Source organism: Periplaneta americana, chromosome 4, assembly GCF_040183065.1.
Source record: "Periplaneta americana isolate PAMFEO1 chromosome 4, P.americana_PAMFEO1_priV1, whole genome shotgun sequence".
Taxonomy (NCBI): domain Eukaryota; kingdom Metazoa; phylum Arthropoda; class Insecta; order Blattodea; family Blattidae; genus Periplaneta; species Periplaneta americana.
Window position 1 is genome coordinate 39,842,850 of NC_091120.1, and position 16,293 is coordinate 39,859,142.

Consider the following 16,293-nt stretch of genomic DNA (forward strand, 5'->3'; position numbering starts at 1 on the left):
AATGAGAAATCACCATTGTACCATTATAAAACCGCAAGTATCGATTATTCTCGGATATTTAATCGAAAGACAAACTAGCGAAACGTCACGGAGGCTGGAAATCCAATACTGTCGCAGAAGGTTATGTTCTGTTACTATAATAATTAGCGTTAATTGTAAATAATATTCAAATAAATTCAATTTGTCATGTCGTTAAATCAATTTCCAGGTTATATCAATATTAATGTTCATGTTATTCTTTAGATTATATCAAGGTCAATGACATTCGTTCCTCGGAAATAATCAATACTTTCGCGTCTGGGCACATCCCACAATTTAGAAGGTCAGTTCCGCTCTTTACTTAGATAAGAATAACATGAATACTTATGAATAATTTCAAGTTAGAAATACGGTCGAGCATAAAAAGTCGTATGAAACTTGCTTGCGCTCGTTTCATAAACAAACATACTCGCGTCTTAATTATTACCATTATAGGCTCGTTGCATAATGTACTATTTGTCATTTCAGCGTTTCGTAACAATTCATTTATTTTATTCTGTTACGATTAATTAAATTTATATTGTTATCTATCACTCAGTTAAATCAATAATTAAGACGCAGCAAATAAAAATAGCTTTCGGCCACAAAAGTAGCTCAGGCAGTAGGGTATTTGTCTTCTGATCCGGGTTACAGTCCAGCTTGGACTGATAACCTGGTTGGGTTTTGATGTAGAATGACGTCTTTCTTCTCGCTAAGTATGGTGGGGAGGGAACTTGGGAATGACGTCACATAAAAATGTAACCACCTGTCGTCGCTAGAAGGAGAAAAGGGGAGACTAGCAGAACAAGGGGAATGCAAGAAGAACAAGGAGGATGCAAGTAGACCGTAGGTAATACACTGAGAAATGGGTTAATATGAGGTAAATAGGAGTGTAACAAAGAGAATACAAGGAGAACAAGGAGAACAGAAGGAGAACAAGAGGATTACATGGGGAACAAGGAAAGGAAAACAGGGAAAAGACAAGGAAAACAATGGGAATACATGGAGAATAAGAATAAGACAAGAAGGACAAGGAGATTGCAAGGAGACCAAGAAGAATATAAAGATAACAAATGTAATATCCGGACAAAAAGGGGATTGCAAGGGGAACAAGGGACTACAAGGAGAACAATAGGAATACATGGACATCAAGAGAAAGATAACGGAAAAAGAGGAATGCAAGGGGAACGAAGGGAATTCAATGAGAACAAGGGAAAGATAAGAAGAACAAAGGGAAGACATTTAAAAAAGGAAATACAAGAACAATACACTGAAAAAAAGGGGTAAATTCATAGCAAGGAGTAAAAGGGGGTATACACAGATACAAATTTAACGAAGACTGGAAATCATAAAATACACACCATATTAATGACAGCAATTAATTATTTTAAACTAATAGGGATGAATCTGCTCCACACTGGGTTCATGACTTGTGGAGTTAAGACACTTTGACACTAAAATAATGATAAGTAATATTTTCCCTAATTTAAATGATGGAAAATAGTGTGTAAATTTATTATAAAATACTGATTATTATTATTTTAGGTGAACGTTATTGTAAATTGAGAACTGTCATTTTTGAAATGTGCTAAAATGTCCCGTACGTGAAATTAATTTAGTAATAAATGTCACAGAAATAAAAATTTTCAAACTTCTATACTGCTTCATTTCTAACTGTAATCTACATAGTAACACACCTCAAAGCAAGCGTGAAAAAACATCAAAATATTAATATTCAAAACAGTAATCTGATTACATCCTGTCATCAGCACTTTCAAAACTGAGTAACTTTTCATTGAAAGGCATAGCGAGGTGATCTGGTCCTACACCTAGTTTGAAAAGGAGTCGTCGAACATCATTTATTTTTTCCGTTTTCAGTTTGTTACCCAATAACAATTCAAACACATTCTTGGAAGACTACCTTTTCCCTTTTTTCAGTAGACTATGCTTGCACATGCTTATAAGATTGGAACACACCTGCCTACATCGAACTTCGTTTTGATCGACAATGAGTACCTTCATGGGGATTCCGAAGGCCAACTTTGACTTAATGTGGCACGCCCATCGTCCACCTTCGGTTTGCTATCATCACTTCCACATCTGGGCAAATCGCAGTACAGCGAACGTAGAAGTTCTGCCCACGACCCCTTCCACTTTTCCCCTATTAGCTCATCAGACACTCTACGTGATTGGCGAGTGTTGCGTCGAATGCACATTTCATGTGGGTGGGGATAACTTCCCCTACTGGCGTTCGCTATATTGCGATTTATCCAAATCCCCACATCTCCAGGTCTTCTTCTTGTTTTCACGCCATTCTGATGGTTCACGTTTCCTTTTCCTGGCATAACAACCTAGCTGTTGCGTTATAACCTCGTCCTAAGTTGCCATAATTCTCAATATTTAGCAATCTTCAACAGAGGAAATTCTCTTCAAAATATGTGACTGGTTCTCAGTCAATAAATTAGTATTAAATTGTAACAAAACTAACATAATTCAATTTAAGGTATGTATTAACGTTTGAAATGGCGTTTTTTTGACTAAAATTTTCTTTGTAATAATGTTAGCTGCAAAATCCTAGTACAGAGCATTGTACGCATAAACAGCAATAACTCAGTGAAAGAAATTTCAAAATTGAGTTATTTTTAGAAAATATATGGCATTTTGAATTAATAGAATAATTTTTAATTAATTATTTTTTTAAGGAATCAAAAAGTGAAATTGAAGTTTCTGATATATGGTTATGTTAGTCTACTTTCATATGTTGTCTGATGAATATCTTAAAAAGGTTGGTTAAAAAATGTAGATTTTCCTCCAAAATGTTAATACATACCTTAAATCCTGTCCAAATTCAACGTCGCAAATTTCTAGCGCAATAATTAATAATAGATCCCTATTAGAAACAACAACAACCAAATTTCTTGGCTTAAAAATCGATAATGTGTTAAATTGGAAAAACCATATTAAAGAAATTACCCCCAAACTAAATTCAACTTGTTTTGCTATTAGATCTATGCAAAAGATAGTAAATATCAATACCTTAAAAACAATATACTTTGGCTACTTCCACTCGGTAATGAGTTTTGGAATAATATTCTGGGGAAATTCCACAGATAGTAACAATATATTTCTATTACAAAAAAGAGTAATTAGAATAATAGTAGGTGCCAAATCTAGGGAATCGTGTAGGACTATTTTCAAAAAACTACAAACAATGCTCATGGCTTCTCAGTATAACTTTTCATTAATAATCTTCCTCGTATGTAATCGTGAAAACTTTGTAACTAATTCAATAGTTCATAGCATAAATACAGATCAAAAAAATGGCTTTCATACTCCATCGGCAAGTCTATCGTGCTATCAAAAAGGAGTGCGTTATATGGCAGTAAATATTTTTAATAGCCTCCCTATCGATATAAAAAATGAAACTCAAAACATAAAATGATTTAGGGCCAAATTAAAGAAGTACCTAATTTCTCACGCCTTCTATTCTGTAGGTGAATTCATGACATTCAATAACACTTCATGAAATTGATACTAAAACTTTGTGTTGTACTAGTAGACTATGACTGTAAATTAAGATTTTATAATAGTATTAAGTTTTTTGACTTGTTCCATATTCTAGCTGTAAGCATGTATGAATACCATGGAATGTTAATAAATACAATACAATACAATACAATACAATACAATACTATACTAACACTGAATGTACTCAACTTACGAAAGCAGCCATTACTGTGACGCGGTTCACGTGACAGGAAGCAGCGCTCCTATTGGCCAAGTGGAATCAAGACAGATTGGAAATAAAACAGCGGAGCAATAACGACACTTTGGAAATAACAGAACTTTCAAAGCCTTTTATAGACGAGATTCAGCGGCGGATTTCCAGGGGAGGCAAGGGAGGTCGTGCCTCCCCTAATATTTTACCAGAACACAATATGACAGTAATAATTTCAGCTGAATTAAGATCACAGACAAGTTATAGCAAATGACGAACATTTTTCCTTTTATATTAATTTTACTATTCACTACGACTAAGTAAGATGTAAGTTACGTAAAGTCGACCACATTCAGTTGGTGATGCCCAGATAGTACAAATAATTCGTACTGAAAAATAACAGATAGCGCTGTAACCTGCAAAGTCGACATCTAGCAGCCTGCAGTGTCTATGCGAGAGCGGGAGAGAAGAGTTGGCTACATCGCTCTACTCCCCGGTAACCATGACAACAGCAGTTCAACCACTAAGATAGCTGGTTAGGGGAGTGTTTAAACTTGACTAGAACGCGCGAGGGGAGCCGAATTTGGAGACGTCCTACCCACCGCTGACAACTGTACTGCTTATAGTTACAGCTGGTTTCGGCTGTATTGGGAAGCTCTCTCTTTCTCTCCCCGCGTAAAAGTTTTTTTTTATGTTATTAGATTTTTCTCCTGTTTGCGGGTGTTCCTGTTATGTTTTTCTTTTGTGTTACGAGATATATTTATTTATACAGTATTTTAAATATATCGAGAGTTTAGAAACAAGTGCAGATTTGTCTCTAGCTTCTTCCAGTAGCAGTTGTTCAGTGTTTTGTGATCTAATTGATCGGTTAGCGAAGAAAGAGGATCGTTGAGTTAATTTTACTGTAAAATTAGGCTATGTAACAGTAATGAGCAAGCTCCGGATTCTTAGGTTCGAATCAATTTTGTTGCTATCTCGTTACTCTCGAAATATTGCTTTTCTTATTCATTTTATGTAGCAAAGAGTAACATTCCTAAATTCAATATGACCTAAAAAGACCTAATTCATAGGTTAGGACTTAAAATGTCCTAAAGAGAGGCCATCTTTACCAAGCCGTTGTAATATATTAACAGTATGTTGTTTATTTTTTCTCGAAAAATCATATACATTCCTAAACATAAGATTTAAAATCCTAAAACATAAATTGGAAAACCTAATTTTAGTTCCTTAAAAGCTTTAAATTCTGCGCTTGGTAATGAGGTACGTCACAGGCCTTATATTTTTATTTTCTCATCAGTCACGTCTTGGCCTCTTCAACTTTCAAACCGACCTTCCGCCACTGAGTCGAGTTAAGCTCGAATTAAAAAAAATGGATTTAAGTCACTTTCGAAATACACTCTTCAATTAGGCACATCCATTTGTTGTGTAAACTGTGTAAAACATGACGTCACCGAAAGCAGTTCGTGGAAATAAATCAGCTGCTAGACCTACCAAAAGAAAGCATTTTAGCTGTACGGAAATTCTAGTATCGAAAGAGGTTTTGTTATTAAAAACAGAAATGTTTCGTATAAACAAATGCAGGTGTTTGAACCTCACCTCGCAAGAATGCACGCGTGAGTCACGATGTCAACAGGGCTGTGTGAGTAGCTGTAGCCGTGATTCCACGAACTTGGCTGAATCAAGTGTGTCGAGGGAGGGCCTCCGATAATAAAGATGCAAGCTTCAGGGAGCGTTTATAAATATTATTCATCAACATTCTTCATTAACAGGGTAACCATATACCATAATAGTACATTATGCAACGAGCCTATAATGAAGGTAATTAAGAAGTGAGTATGGATATTTATGAAACGAGCGCAAGCGAGTTTCATAATTTTCATACGAGCTTCTTAATTACCATTATAGGCGAGTTTCATACGACTTTTTATGCTCGACCATATTTCTAACTTGATATTATTAATTTTATTGTATCTGACCTGGAGCAATGTCCCGTATGTTGTGGGATGTGCGCAGACGCGAAAGTATTGATTTTTTCCGAGGAACAAATGTCCACATTGACCTTGCTAGGCCATAAGAACCTACAGAGATAACATTGAAATTAAATTAGACATTGAAAAACGAGATGACAAATTTAATTTATTTGAATATTATTTACAATTAACGCTAATTATTATAGTAACAGAACATAGCCTTCTGCGACAATATTGGATTTCCAGTCTCCGTGACTTTTCGCTAATTCTCTTTCGATTGCATATCCGAGAATAATCGATACTTACGGTTTTATAACGGTAGAAAGCTGGCCTGTCATTGGTTGAACAGTTGTAACCTGAGTCGTCATTGGCTGAAAGACCTGACCTTTAATGAGTAGGTGTACTTTAATGACATGCATTATAGGTCTGCTACCAGGTGTATAATTACTACATTTCAGCATGGTCGAGCATAAAGAATAGAAAGAAACTTTATGTATCTTAAGGGGAGAGGATGGTATTTTTTTAACTTTTTTCCTATTTGGTGTAAAATATTAATTTTTTGTATGTAGAGAGGTCATAGCTGTGGCAACTCAACCAAATAAACATATTTTGAAAAAAAATTATTTGGGGACTCAAATTTGAAAAAAAAATATACCGAATGCAGGATTGTACTGAAACCGATATATCTAAACCGTTTTTAAAGATAGATTCAAACAGTTTTTTGCAATGTATTTTCAAAAACATTTTCTACAAACTGTCTGTAACAGAATTTTTATATTAGTCCCTACGTTTGTAAAATAAACAATTATTACAATTCAATAACAATTTTCTGATTTCCCTTCTTGCAAATAAACGGACGTATTTTTTAAATGAAATCAATTAACAAAATTCTGTTACAGAGAAAAGTTTCCTAATAGTCTAAAAAATGTTTGTTCTAAATTCCATGCATGTATCTTTAATAGTTCAGAAATTATATCCATTTTTGTCTGGCAATGTAGCAAAAAATATGAAGTTACTGGAAACCGATAAAAGCGGGCGTGTGATTTAAAAATCCATAGCGCAGGAAGTTTAAAAATGACGTCTCAATATCTGATAAGGGTACAAATACCCACAAAATGTTATGCAATGCATTCCACACACAGCAAAGGGTATTTTAAAGAATTTTTTTTAATTTAATTTATCGGAAACAACAATAAAAGTGGGCGAGTGATTTAAAAATCCATAACGCAGGAAGTTTAAAAATGGCGACTCAACATCCGATAAGGGCACCAATACCCACAAAATGTTATGCTTGCATTCCACACATATCACAGAGCATTTTAAATAATTTTTTTTGAAAATTTACTCATTTTTCACCAAAAAATACCATCCTCTCCCCTTAACTTTGATCGTGACGATTATGTGTCAAGAAATTTTAAATTTCGTACTTCGATTTAAACTACAGTCCAAAGTAACCTGAAATTTAATATGTCTATGAGCACACTTTGAATCTTTCTGAGGAACTAGATGAAGATGGTCCAATAGAAGAGATTTCATTGAATGAGCATGACTGCAATCCAAAACCGGCGACTTCGTAATAGTCGAATATGAACGCGAATCCTGGCCAGGAAATTCAAGATCACCAAAATTGTGAACTATATGGCATACTGTAGACTGTCTTGAAAGTGGTCTGAGATAAAAGACTGCATATTTTATCCAAATCAGGATATAATATTCCCAATAAATCCTTCATCGAAAATGAGTACTAAACGAACATTTCATCGTATGCCAGAGCTAGAAGATAGATGTGGAAAACCAATAAAATAAAAACATCTGTCCTCACGTTCATATTCTGTTGTCTGATAACGGTTATTCCTTATCTACTGCATTAATTTTATAAAATCTTAACTAATGTTTATTCTTTAAATGTTTGTCGATGGTTTTATATGTTTACCAATTTTTGTATGATGTATTTCTTTTTTTACAAAAATGTCAGGTTGTCATATACTTGCATATGAATCTCTCAAATATAATCCAATACTGGCTTAATATGGAGTTTTCTGTTTGGATCATAAGCTTAGTTGTCATTATCATATACAAGAATGGTACAATATTTAATAATATATTTTTTTTTTATTTAGCTAGTAAGCAAAGTGAGTACAATTCAAAAGTATACAACAAAAAATAAAAAATAAAAACAAATATATGAATAGGTCTATATAAAATGCGCATATAGGCCCTACAAAACATGTGTAAGACCAATATTGATCTATGCTTCTGAGACAGGAAAAAAATGCAGTCAAACCAAAAAAATTAACTGGGAAGTATACAAGTGAGATTTATGAAGTCTCAAGAAAAACACATTAAGGGACAAAATCAGAAATAAGAGTAAGAAATGCCCCACCTCAATGTGTCCACTTGGTAATATCTCTTAAAGCAACGGTGTAAGTACAGTTAGAAGTAATGAAGATACAAACGTGCATGCATATTACAAATTTTCTGAAGTTATTATTGTAAATATACTGATGATTGAGATTTTGAGCCTGAAGAGAAGTATTTAATATAAATTATATAATTTCTTCTGAAGCCGCTTCTCTTTTATTCATTTTCCTCGAAAGCCACGAAGAAGATCATGCTGTTAAGAATACCCTGGGGTTAAATTTCTTTAAAACGTTTACGCCGAACGATCAAAATTTGATGTTCGCGTGAGATGAGAAATCTGGCTTTATTTAACAAAGAAAGAGGTAGGTTGTATAAGTTATATGTGACGATAGACTTTACACAAAAAATATTAAATAAACCAATCATTATCGTCATCGTCGTCATCATCATCATCATCATCATCATCATCATCATCATCATCATCATCATTTTCATCATCCACTCACGACTTCATTTCAGAACTCAAGTAGCTAACCCAATAACTTCTGTGATATATTTACTTCTGACTGATAATTTGGAATCTAATTTGGAGTTACTTTTTCTTACATTCTAGTTTTTATGTTCATTTCGTAACCAATTCTTCTCTACATTGAAAGTATGTGTTCCAAGGATTCAACTGTAAGTTTTTCAACTTGATCTATATCATTATTTTTAAAATGTAATAGTTTATATTCTTCCGGGAAAAATTTCTCTAGATTTTTAGTCGATCTCTTTTTCCTTCTATTTCTGAAGATCCAAACCCCAGTACCACATACTGAAAGTGCATTGGTTTTGTATATTTTCCATCTCTAATATCTTTATGCCAAATACGACATCAATACATTGTTTTTCCAACCGTCACAATTTGTGACAATGTAGTTCATTTCTAGTCAAAGTCTCTCTCTCTCTCTGTTTCTTTCTCTCACCATGATATAGGACAACCCAATCTGAACAGGTATATGAACCTAGTTCAAGATTTACTTCTACCATTTTCAACAGGTGTACCGTGAAATGCTGGTGTGCCACAAAAAATCTGGAGATGTTAGTGCTGGAATTTGGGAGTAGATGAAATGGAAACGTATGTCAAATTCACGAATAAATAATTCACGATAATGTTGACAAATATTTTATAGTTTTCATAAAAGTCTGATCAGACGAAAACAAAAACAGTTTAATTAAAAAAGTTATTATTTGTATTTTTAACACAGTTTCTGATGCTTTTCCAATTCACTGCGGGCTAAAGCAGGGAGATGCACTATCACCTTTACTTTTTAACTTTGCTCTAGAGTATGCCATTAGGAAAGTCCAGAATAACAGAGAGGGCTTGGAATTGAACGGGTTACATCAGCTTCTTGTCTATGCGGATGACGTGAATATGTTAGGAGAAAATCCACAAACGATTAGGGAAAACACGGGAATTTTACTTGAAGCAAGTAAAGAGATAGGTTTGGAAGTAAATCCCGAAAAGACAAAGTGTATGATTATGTCTCGTGACGGGAATATTGTACGAAATGGAAATATAAAAATTGGAAATTTATCTATTGAAGAGGTGGAAAAATTCAAATATCTTGGAGCAACAGTAACAAATATAAATGACACTCGGGAGGAAATTAAACGCAGAATAAATATGGGAAATGCGTGTTATTGTTCAGTTGAGAAACTCTTATCATCCAGTCTGCTGTCGAAAAATCTGAAAGTTAGAATTTATAAAACAGTTATATTACCGGTTCTTCTGTATGGCTGTGAAACTTGGACTCTCACTCTGAGAGAGGAACATAGGTTAAGGGTGTTTGAGAATAAGGTGCTTAGGAAAATATTTGGGGCTAAGCGGGATTAAGTTACAGGAGAATAGAGAAAGTTACACAACGCAGAACTGCACGCATTGTATTTTTCACCTGACATAATTAGGAACATTAAATCCAGACGTTTGAGATGGGCAGGGCATGTAGAACGTATGGGCGAATCCAGAAATGCATATAGAGTGTTAGTTGGGAGACCGGAGGGAAAAAGACCTTTAGGGAGGCCGAGACGTAGATGGGAGGATAATATTAAAATTGATTTGACGGAGGTGGGATATGATGATAGAGACTGGATTAATCTTGCACAGGATAGGGACCGCTGGCGAGCTTATGTGAGGGCGGCAATGAACCTTCGGGTTCCTTAAAAGCCATTTGTAAGTAAGTAAGTAATTTTTAACACAATACTGTAACAGTCTTACTAATAAACCGTGTATAGTTTTTATACGAGACTTATGCAGAGTTGAGACAGAAAACGTTACTAATAAACCGTGAATAAGCTATGGACGTATAAACAGTCTGTAACTATACAATGGGAATTGCTTTGCAGTAGTTATATACTCGAACCCCCTTGTTTAAGCGTTCCATATAGGGAAAAAATGGCCGCCCCTCTAACAGCTGTTCGTATCGACTGTCATTTTATGATGATGTTTACCTTGTAACCACAGAAGAACAAACCAAAGATCATAGAATTATTAGAATAATATTGCTGTAGCTTGTACTCTTTCACCAAAATGTAGTGTGGTAATCGATTAGAGCCAGTTGTACTATCTATATTTAACACGCAACACTAGAGCGCTCTACCGGATGCAGTAGAGAATCTCAGATATTCTATTACCTTTCGTAACGAAGTAATGACGAAACTATGACGTAGCTGTGTAACAGTTATACTGTTATACATGACGTATGTAGTGATTATTAGTAAGGAATTTACACACGACTTATAAACGAGCTACTCACTGTATAAGTATAAGACAGTTAAACGTCTGTATATAGAGTTTTTATTAGTAAGACCGTAATTATACAAACTGCATAGGTCCATTTATTAAACTTATTGCTGTTAACAATATGAAGTTTCTTGACATGGTGATTTTTGTGCTTTTGTAATTTGTCATAGATACAGAAACACTTGATACTAGAAACTCACTGCGTGCCTTGACATATTTAGCAACTTTTTTAGTCTGCCATGGACTTAAAAATAAGCCTGTAACACATCAATCAAATCAAATGGTGGTAAAGAGAAGGAAAAAAACAAATTAAATGGTACGCGACCGCGCATCCTTCTAAGAGGATTTGGGACTGTGGGAAAAAATCTAGTGAGCTCCAAGACAATACGCCATTTGCTCACTCCGTTTGTTACCGTTCGAATGAAAGAATCTATAGAAAATATGAAGGAAAAAGATAGTAGGAGATTCGTAGAGGAAAAGTGAAAGATCACGGACAGCCGTGTTAAGAATAAGTCCTCTAACACTCTGAGAAAAGGATAGTAGTAGTATATTTAACGACACTTTCAATTGCAGAGGTTATTCAGCTACTCGTACTGAAGATTTTGAAAGTTGCCACTAACAAGAGAAATGACCAATCACACTTCATCATTGTCCCATGAAACTGCCATCTATGAGCTTCAAAAGCAAATAACCATTTTCACTTATTATTTTAATCTGTTATTAATGACGCTGTATCAACTACTAGGCTATTTAGCGTAGTTGGAATAAAATTAGTGATAGAGATATGGTATTTTGCTAGATGAAGCCTTACGTTATGGAAACTCTCGGGTAAAAATCGAATCAGGTAATCATCCCAAGCGAGAATGGAACCCAGACCCGAGCGCAGCTCCGAGTCAGCATGTAAACGCACGTACCAACAGAGCTACTCAATTGGAATTGCAAAATGTATTACTTACTTACTTACTTACTGGCTTTTAAGGAACCCGGAGGTTCATTGCCGCCCTCACATATGCCCGCCATTGGTCCCTATCCTGAGCAAGATTAATCCATTCTCTGTCATCATATCCCACCTCCCTCAAATCCATTTTAATATTATCCTCCCTTCTACGTCTCGGCCTCCCTAAAGGTCTTTTTCCCTCCGGCCTTCCAACTAACGCTCTATATGCATTTCTGGATTCGCCCATACGTGCTACATGCCCTGCCCATCTCAAACGTCTGGATTTAATGTTCCTAATTATGTCAGGTGAAGAATACAATGCGTGCAGTTCTGTGTTGCGTAACTTTCTCCATTCTCCTGCAATTTCATCCGTTTTAGCCCCAAATATTTTCCTAAGCACCTTATTCTCACACATCCTTAACCTATGTTCCTCTCTCAAAGTGAGAGTCCAAGTTTCACAACCATATAGAACAACCCGTAATATATTGCAAAATGTATTGTCTTTTCTAAACTAATATTTTACAGCACTCACGAGTCAACATCTTAACATACAAGCAGGGTAGAAGGCTAAAGCATGATCCACTCTCTCTTAGACATCACTCATCACTTGTTCATTTCAAGTTACTCAGTTTAAAGTGAAATAGGACAATAGCGAAGATGTTCCCCGCCTTTTTCTCTTATACCTCCCCACCAGGTTCACTTTTTCTGTGTATTGCGGGTTGTATTTTATATGACGTCACCTTTGCCGACCACTGATTTACATGAGGAGGACATTAGGATTAGTTGTCACTCGATAAAAAAGAATTATCTGTTATTACCCGAGTCTAAAAAATACATAAAACAGATGTCGTTAATATAAATTCAATGCAAAGGTGTATAATGTACCAAAGCCTTGGCATTGTAAGCGGTGTTCATAAATTAATTTGATAGAAAAGGAGAAATTTTTCATACAAAGAAATGCCCTCTAACAAAGAATCAATTAATTTCCAAGAATAATCATGTATGTGATTCTATAAAAACCATTCCACCATGCGGCATTAAATCACGAATCCAGTGGAACAAAGTTCCGTAAAAAAATGAAATTGAATTTAATAAAAGCTCAAATGCAATTGCCCGCAGCTCTAGTCCGCGTGTGCTAAAATTAGATGCCCTAAATACAGCAGCTATGATCACGACGAAGAGTTCTTCCTGTGAGAAACAGTTCCTACTCGAGTTACATCAGATGGGTTTCCTAAGGGTATTAGCTCTTTCTGTTGGTCGTGCTATTAGTTTATCGTAGTTCGCAATACAATGGAACAGAGTCATTCTTCTCGTTATGATTGGTGGAAAGAATTTCCAACCGGAAATTGGAATGCGAGAAGAATGTTAATATAAATCATGTAAAATTATAAGTTCGTTAGTGGACAGTGATATGTGATTAAGTGGTTTTATTCTAACAAGAACTTGACATGAAAGAAACAGAGCAAAACTCCATAGAAAACGTTACGATTTCACATCATAAGAGAGGCGACTTTTCAAATCAATACTACTTGCTGTCTATAAGTCGTTTAATGCCACTTCTAATTTCTTCTCTGAAATTGTTCATCCAACAAAGCATCCGTTCATGTTTGCAGCAACCAATTTACAGTATATAAATCACTCATGCATCCATCTATTCTTTCGTCCATTCGACCATCCACCCAACTACGTATCCACTCATTCCATCCACGCACTTATTTTTAATTCATTCAGTCGTCCGCCAATTTCTTCATCTACCTATCTATTTACTTATTTACAGTAGATGTATGACCTAACTGCCCCCTAACTACGTATTCATTCATCCAGCTATAAATTTATTTATATTCACATTATCCATACATGATTCTGCTCATCCACCCGTTTACCTAGTCATTCCCATAAATAGTTATAATGGTATTCATACATCTATGTAATTACCTATAAAGATCCAGTTTTCTACATCTACAGTGCAACTATATCCAATCCATATATATATATATATATATATATATATTTATATTTATTCATTCATTCACTCATCTATCTACAACTCTACCTAAATAGTGATTCACCCACCCATCAGTCTACCAATGTACCTACACATTCATTCTTCCACGCATCAACTACATATTCATTCACCCCACCCATCTATCTACCTGTACCTATATATTAATTATTTCACGCATCAACTACATATTCATTCACATATCCATCTATCTATGTACATATATATTCATTCTTCCACTCATTTACCTACATATTCATTCAGCCCACCTATTAATTTACCAATCCGTACATCTACCTATGTACCTACATTTTTATTCATTCACCCGACTACCTACCTATATAGGTACATATTCATTCATCCATTCACCTGTCTAAGTACATAATATAATTCATCCATCTACCTGTCAATCTACCTACATATTTTTTCATCCATCTTTCTTCCTACCTACGTACCCAACTACATGCTATCCACCTACATATTAATTCATTCATTTATCTATTCATTCATTCATTCATTCATTCATTCATTCATTCATTTTATCTATCTATTTACATTCCTACCTACGTACATTTTTACTCACCTAGCCATCTAGCTATCCCTCTGCGTACATATCCATTCATCCACCCATCTACCTATGTATCTACCTTCATATTCATTCATCCACTCATCTGTCTAACCATTTGCCTACATATCCAGTCATCCACATCTACCTACATATTCATTCATTCACCATCCATCCACCTATTTATATACCTACCTACCTATGTACATATTTATTCATTCTACCAATCTACCTAACCAGCTACCCGCATATTAATTATTCAATTCATTCATTCATTAACCCATCCACCCACACCTACTTATTTCCTACATATTCAACCATTCATCTATCAATTATCTATCTACCTATCCATCCAGCCATCCATCCAGCTCTCTTGCATCTATTCTTTCATCAACCTACCTACTTACCTGTCTATATATTCATTTGTCTATGCCATTTATCTATCTATTCATCTTTCTATCTATCTGTCGTCTGGTCCATCCATCAACCTATCCATCTGTATTGTCTATCCACCAATGCATGTTTTCATTAATTTAAACAAAGCACATAATTTTGTTGTTTTTAGTCCATTACTACGATAGTCTGTAATTAAGCTAGAAGATAGACTTTGATTTCATAGTCGAGAAGCTTCATATAATTTAGTTATCAGTACTTTTATATTATATTTCCATAGGAAAAAGAACCCTCATTTTGTAGGAAGCTGGACAAGTTCCAAAGACAAGTAATGGAGGTGAGACAAATCCTTGGATGGACTCCAAGACCTCCCTGCTCCTTACCAGTAGTCCTACGTACTGAATCCACCGTGTGTAATTTTCTTCAGTATGAAGAAGTGATCAGCGAGTGTCCGTATGCCATCTGTAAGTACGACATTGTCGTAAGTCGACCCAGGGGTACGGCCATTCCTCGTGGAAGCTTTGAAAGAACGCGACAACAGACGTTAGCAATTTACGGGTTTCTTGACTATGTGACCAGCCTGACATTAGGCTATCAGGAAATAAGATTAGAATTATCAATGTAACTGAACCAAACCGGAAAGTAGTATGTGGCGGGACACCCCATGAAAGTTCAAGGCCAACCAGTCGACTGTTGGCCTCATATCCACATACTTCGCTAGAGGTGAACGATCATCCAACTACGATTATTCCACCATCCGTAATAGTTGGTTTTCGAAATCGAATTTCGCTACCTATCGTAGGTCCCCAAGTTTTTCACGATGCTGGATGAGCACCGGTTCCATACATTGGCCGAAATTTCATGAGAAAAAGGCTTCCTCCATGTGGGCTCGAATCAGTGCTCACTATATAACGCGGATCCAGGTATGATGTCTTAGATCACGATGCCAAGGTGCGGGACATCCTTTTAATAATTTCATTATGCTTTACATAAAAAGGAATAAAAATCATTATTTCCAATTAATATTTGAGGAGAAAAATTCGCTCCGGCGCCGGGGATCGAACCCGGGTCCTTGGTTCTATGTACCAAGCGCTCTGACCACTGAGCTACGCCGAATTCAATCCACAGCACCGGACCGACTCCTCTTCCTTCAATGTTTCCCTATGTGGCCTGACGCCAAGTTAGGCATATATGTTGACGTATATGTCCAATGTCAACTGCCATTATATTAGGAGCGCATTCAGTTGAGTGACTTGTTTGGCCAGGATTCCGCAGTTAAGAGCACAGTAATATGTACAGACATATACACTGCAGCTATGAGAATAGTATAGATTTATTAATTTGTCCTACAGAATAATATCTGTCAAGTCACTCAACTGAGTGCGCTCCTAATATAATGGCAGTTGACATTGGACATATACGTCAACATATATGCCTAACTTGGCGTCAGGCCACATAGGGGAAACATTGAAGGAGGAGGATTCGGTCCGGCGCTGTGGACTGAATTCGGCGTAGCTCAGTGGTCAGAGCGCTTGGTACGTAGAACC

The 16,293-nt window shown here is 35.7% G+C and overlaps 1 non-coding gene across 1 annotated transcript; it reads right to left on the minus strand.

The window, feature by feature from the left end:
* Nucleotides 1-15,789: 15,789 nt before the first annotated feature.
* On the minus strand, nt 15,790-15,862 carry TRNAY-AUA (transfer RNA tyrosine (anticodon AUA)). The gene has a single exon. It is a non-coding gene; the product is annotated as a tRNA-Tyr (tRNA).
* Between the last annotated feature and the right edge of the window lie 431 nt (nt 15,863-16,293).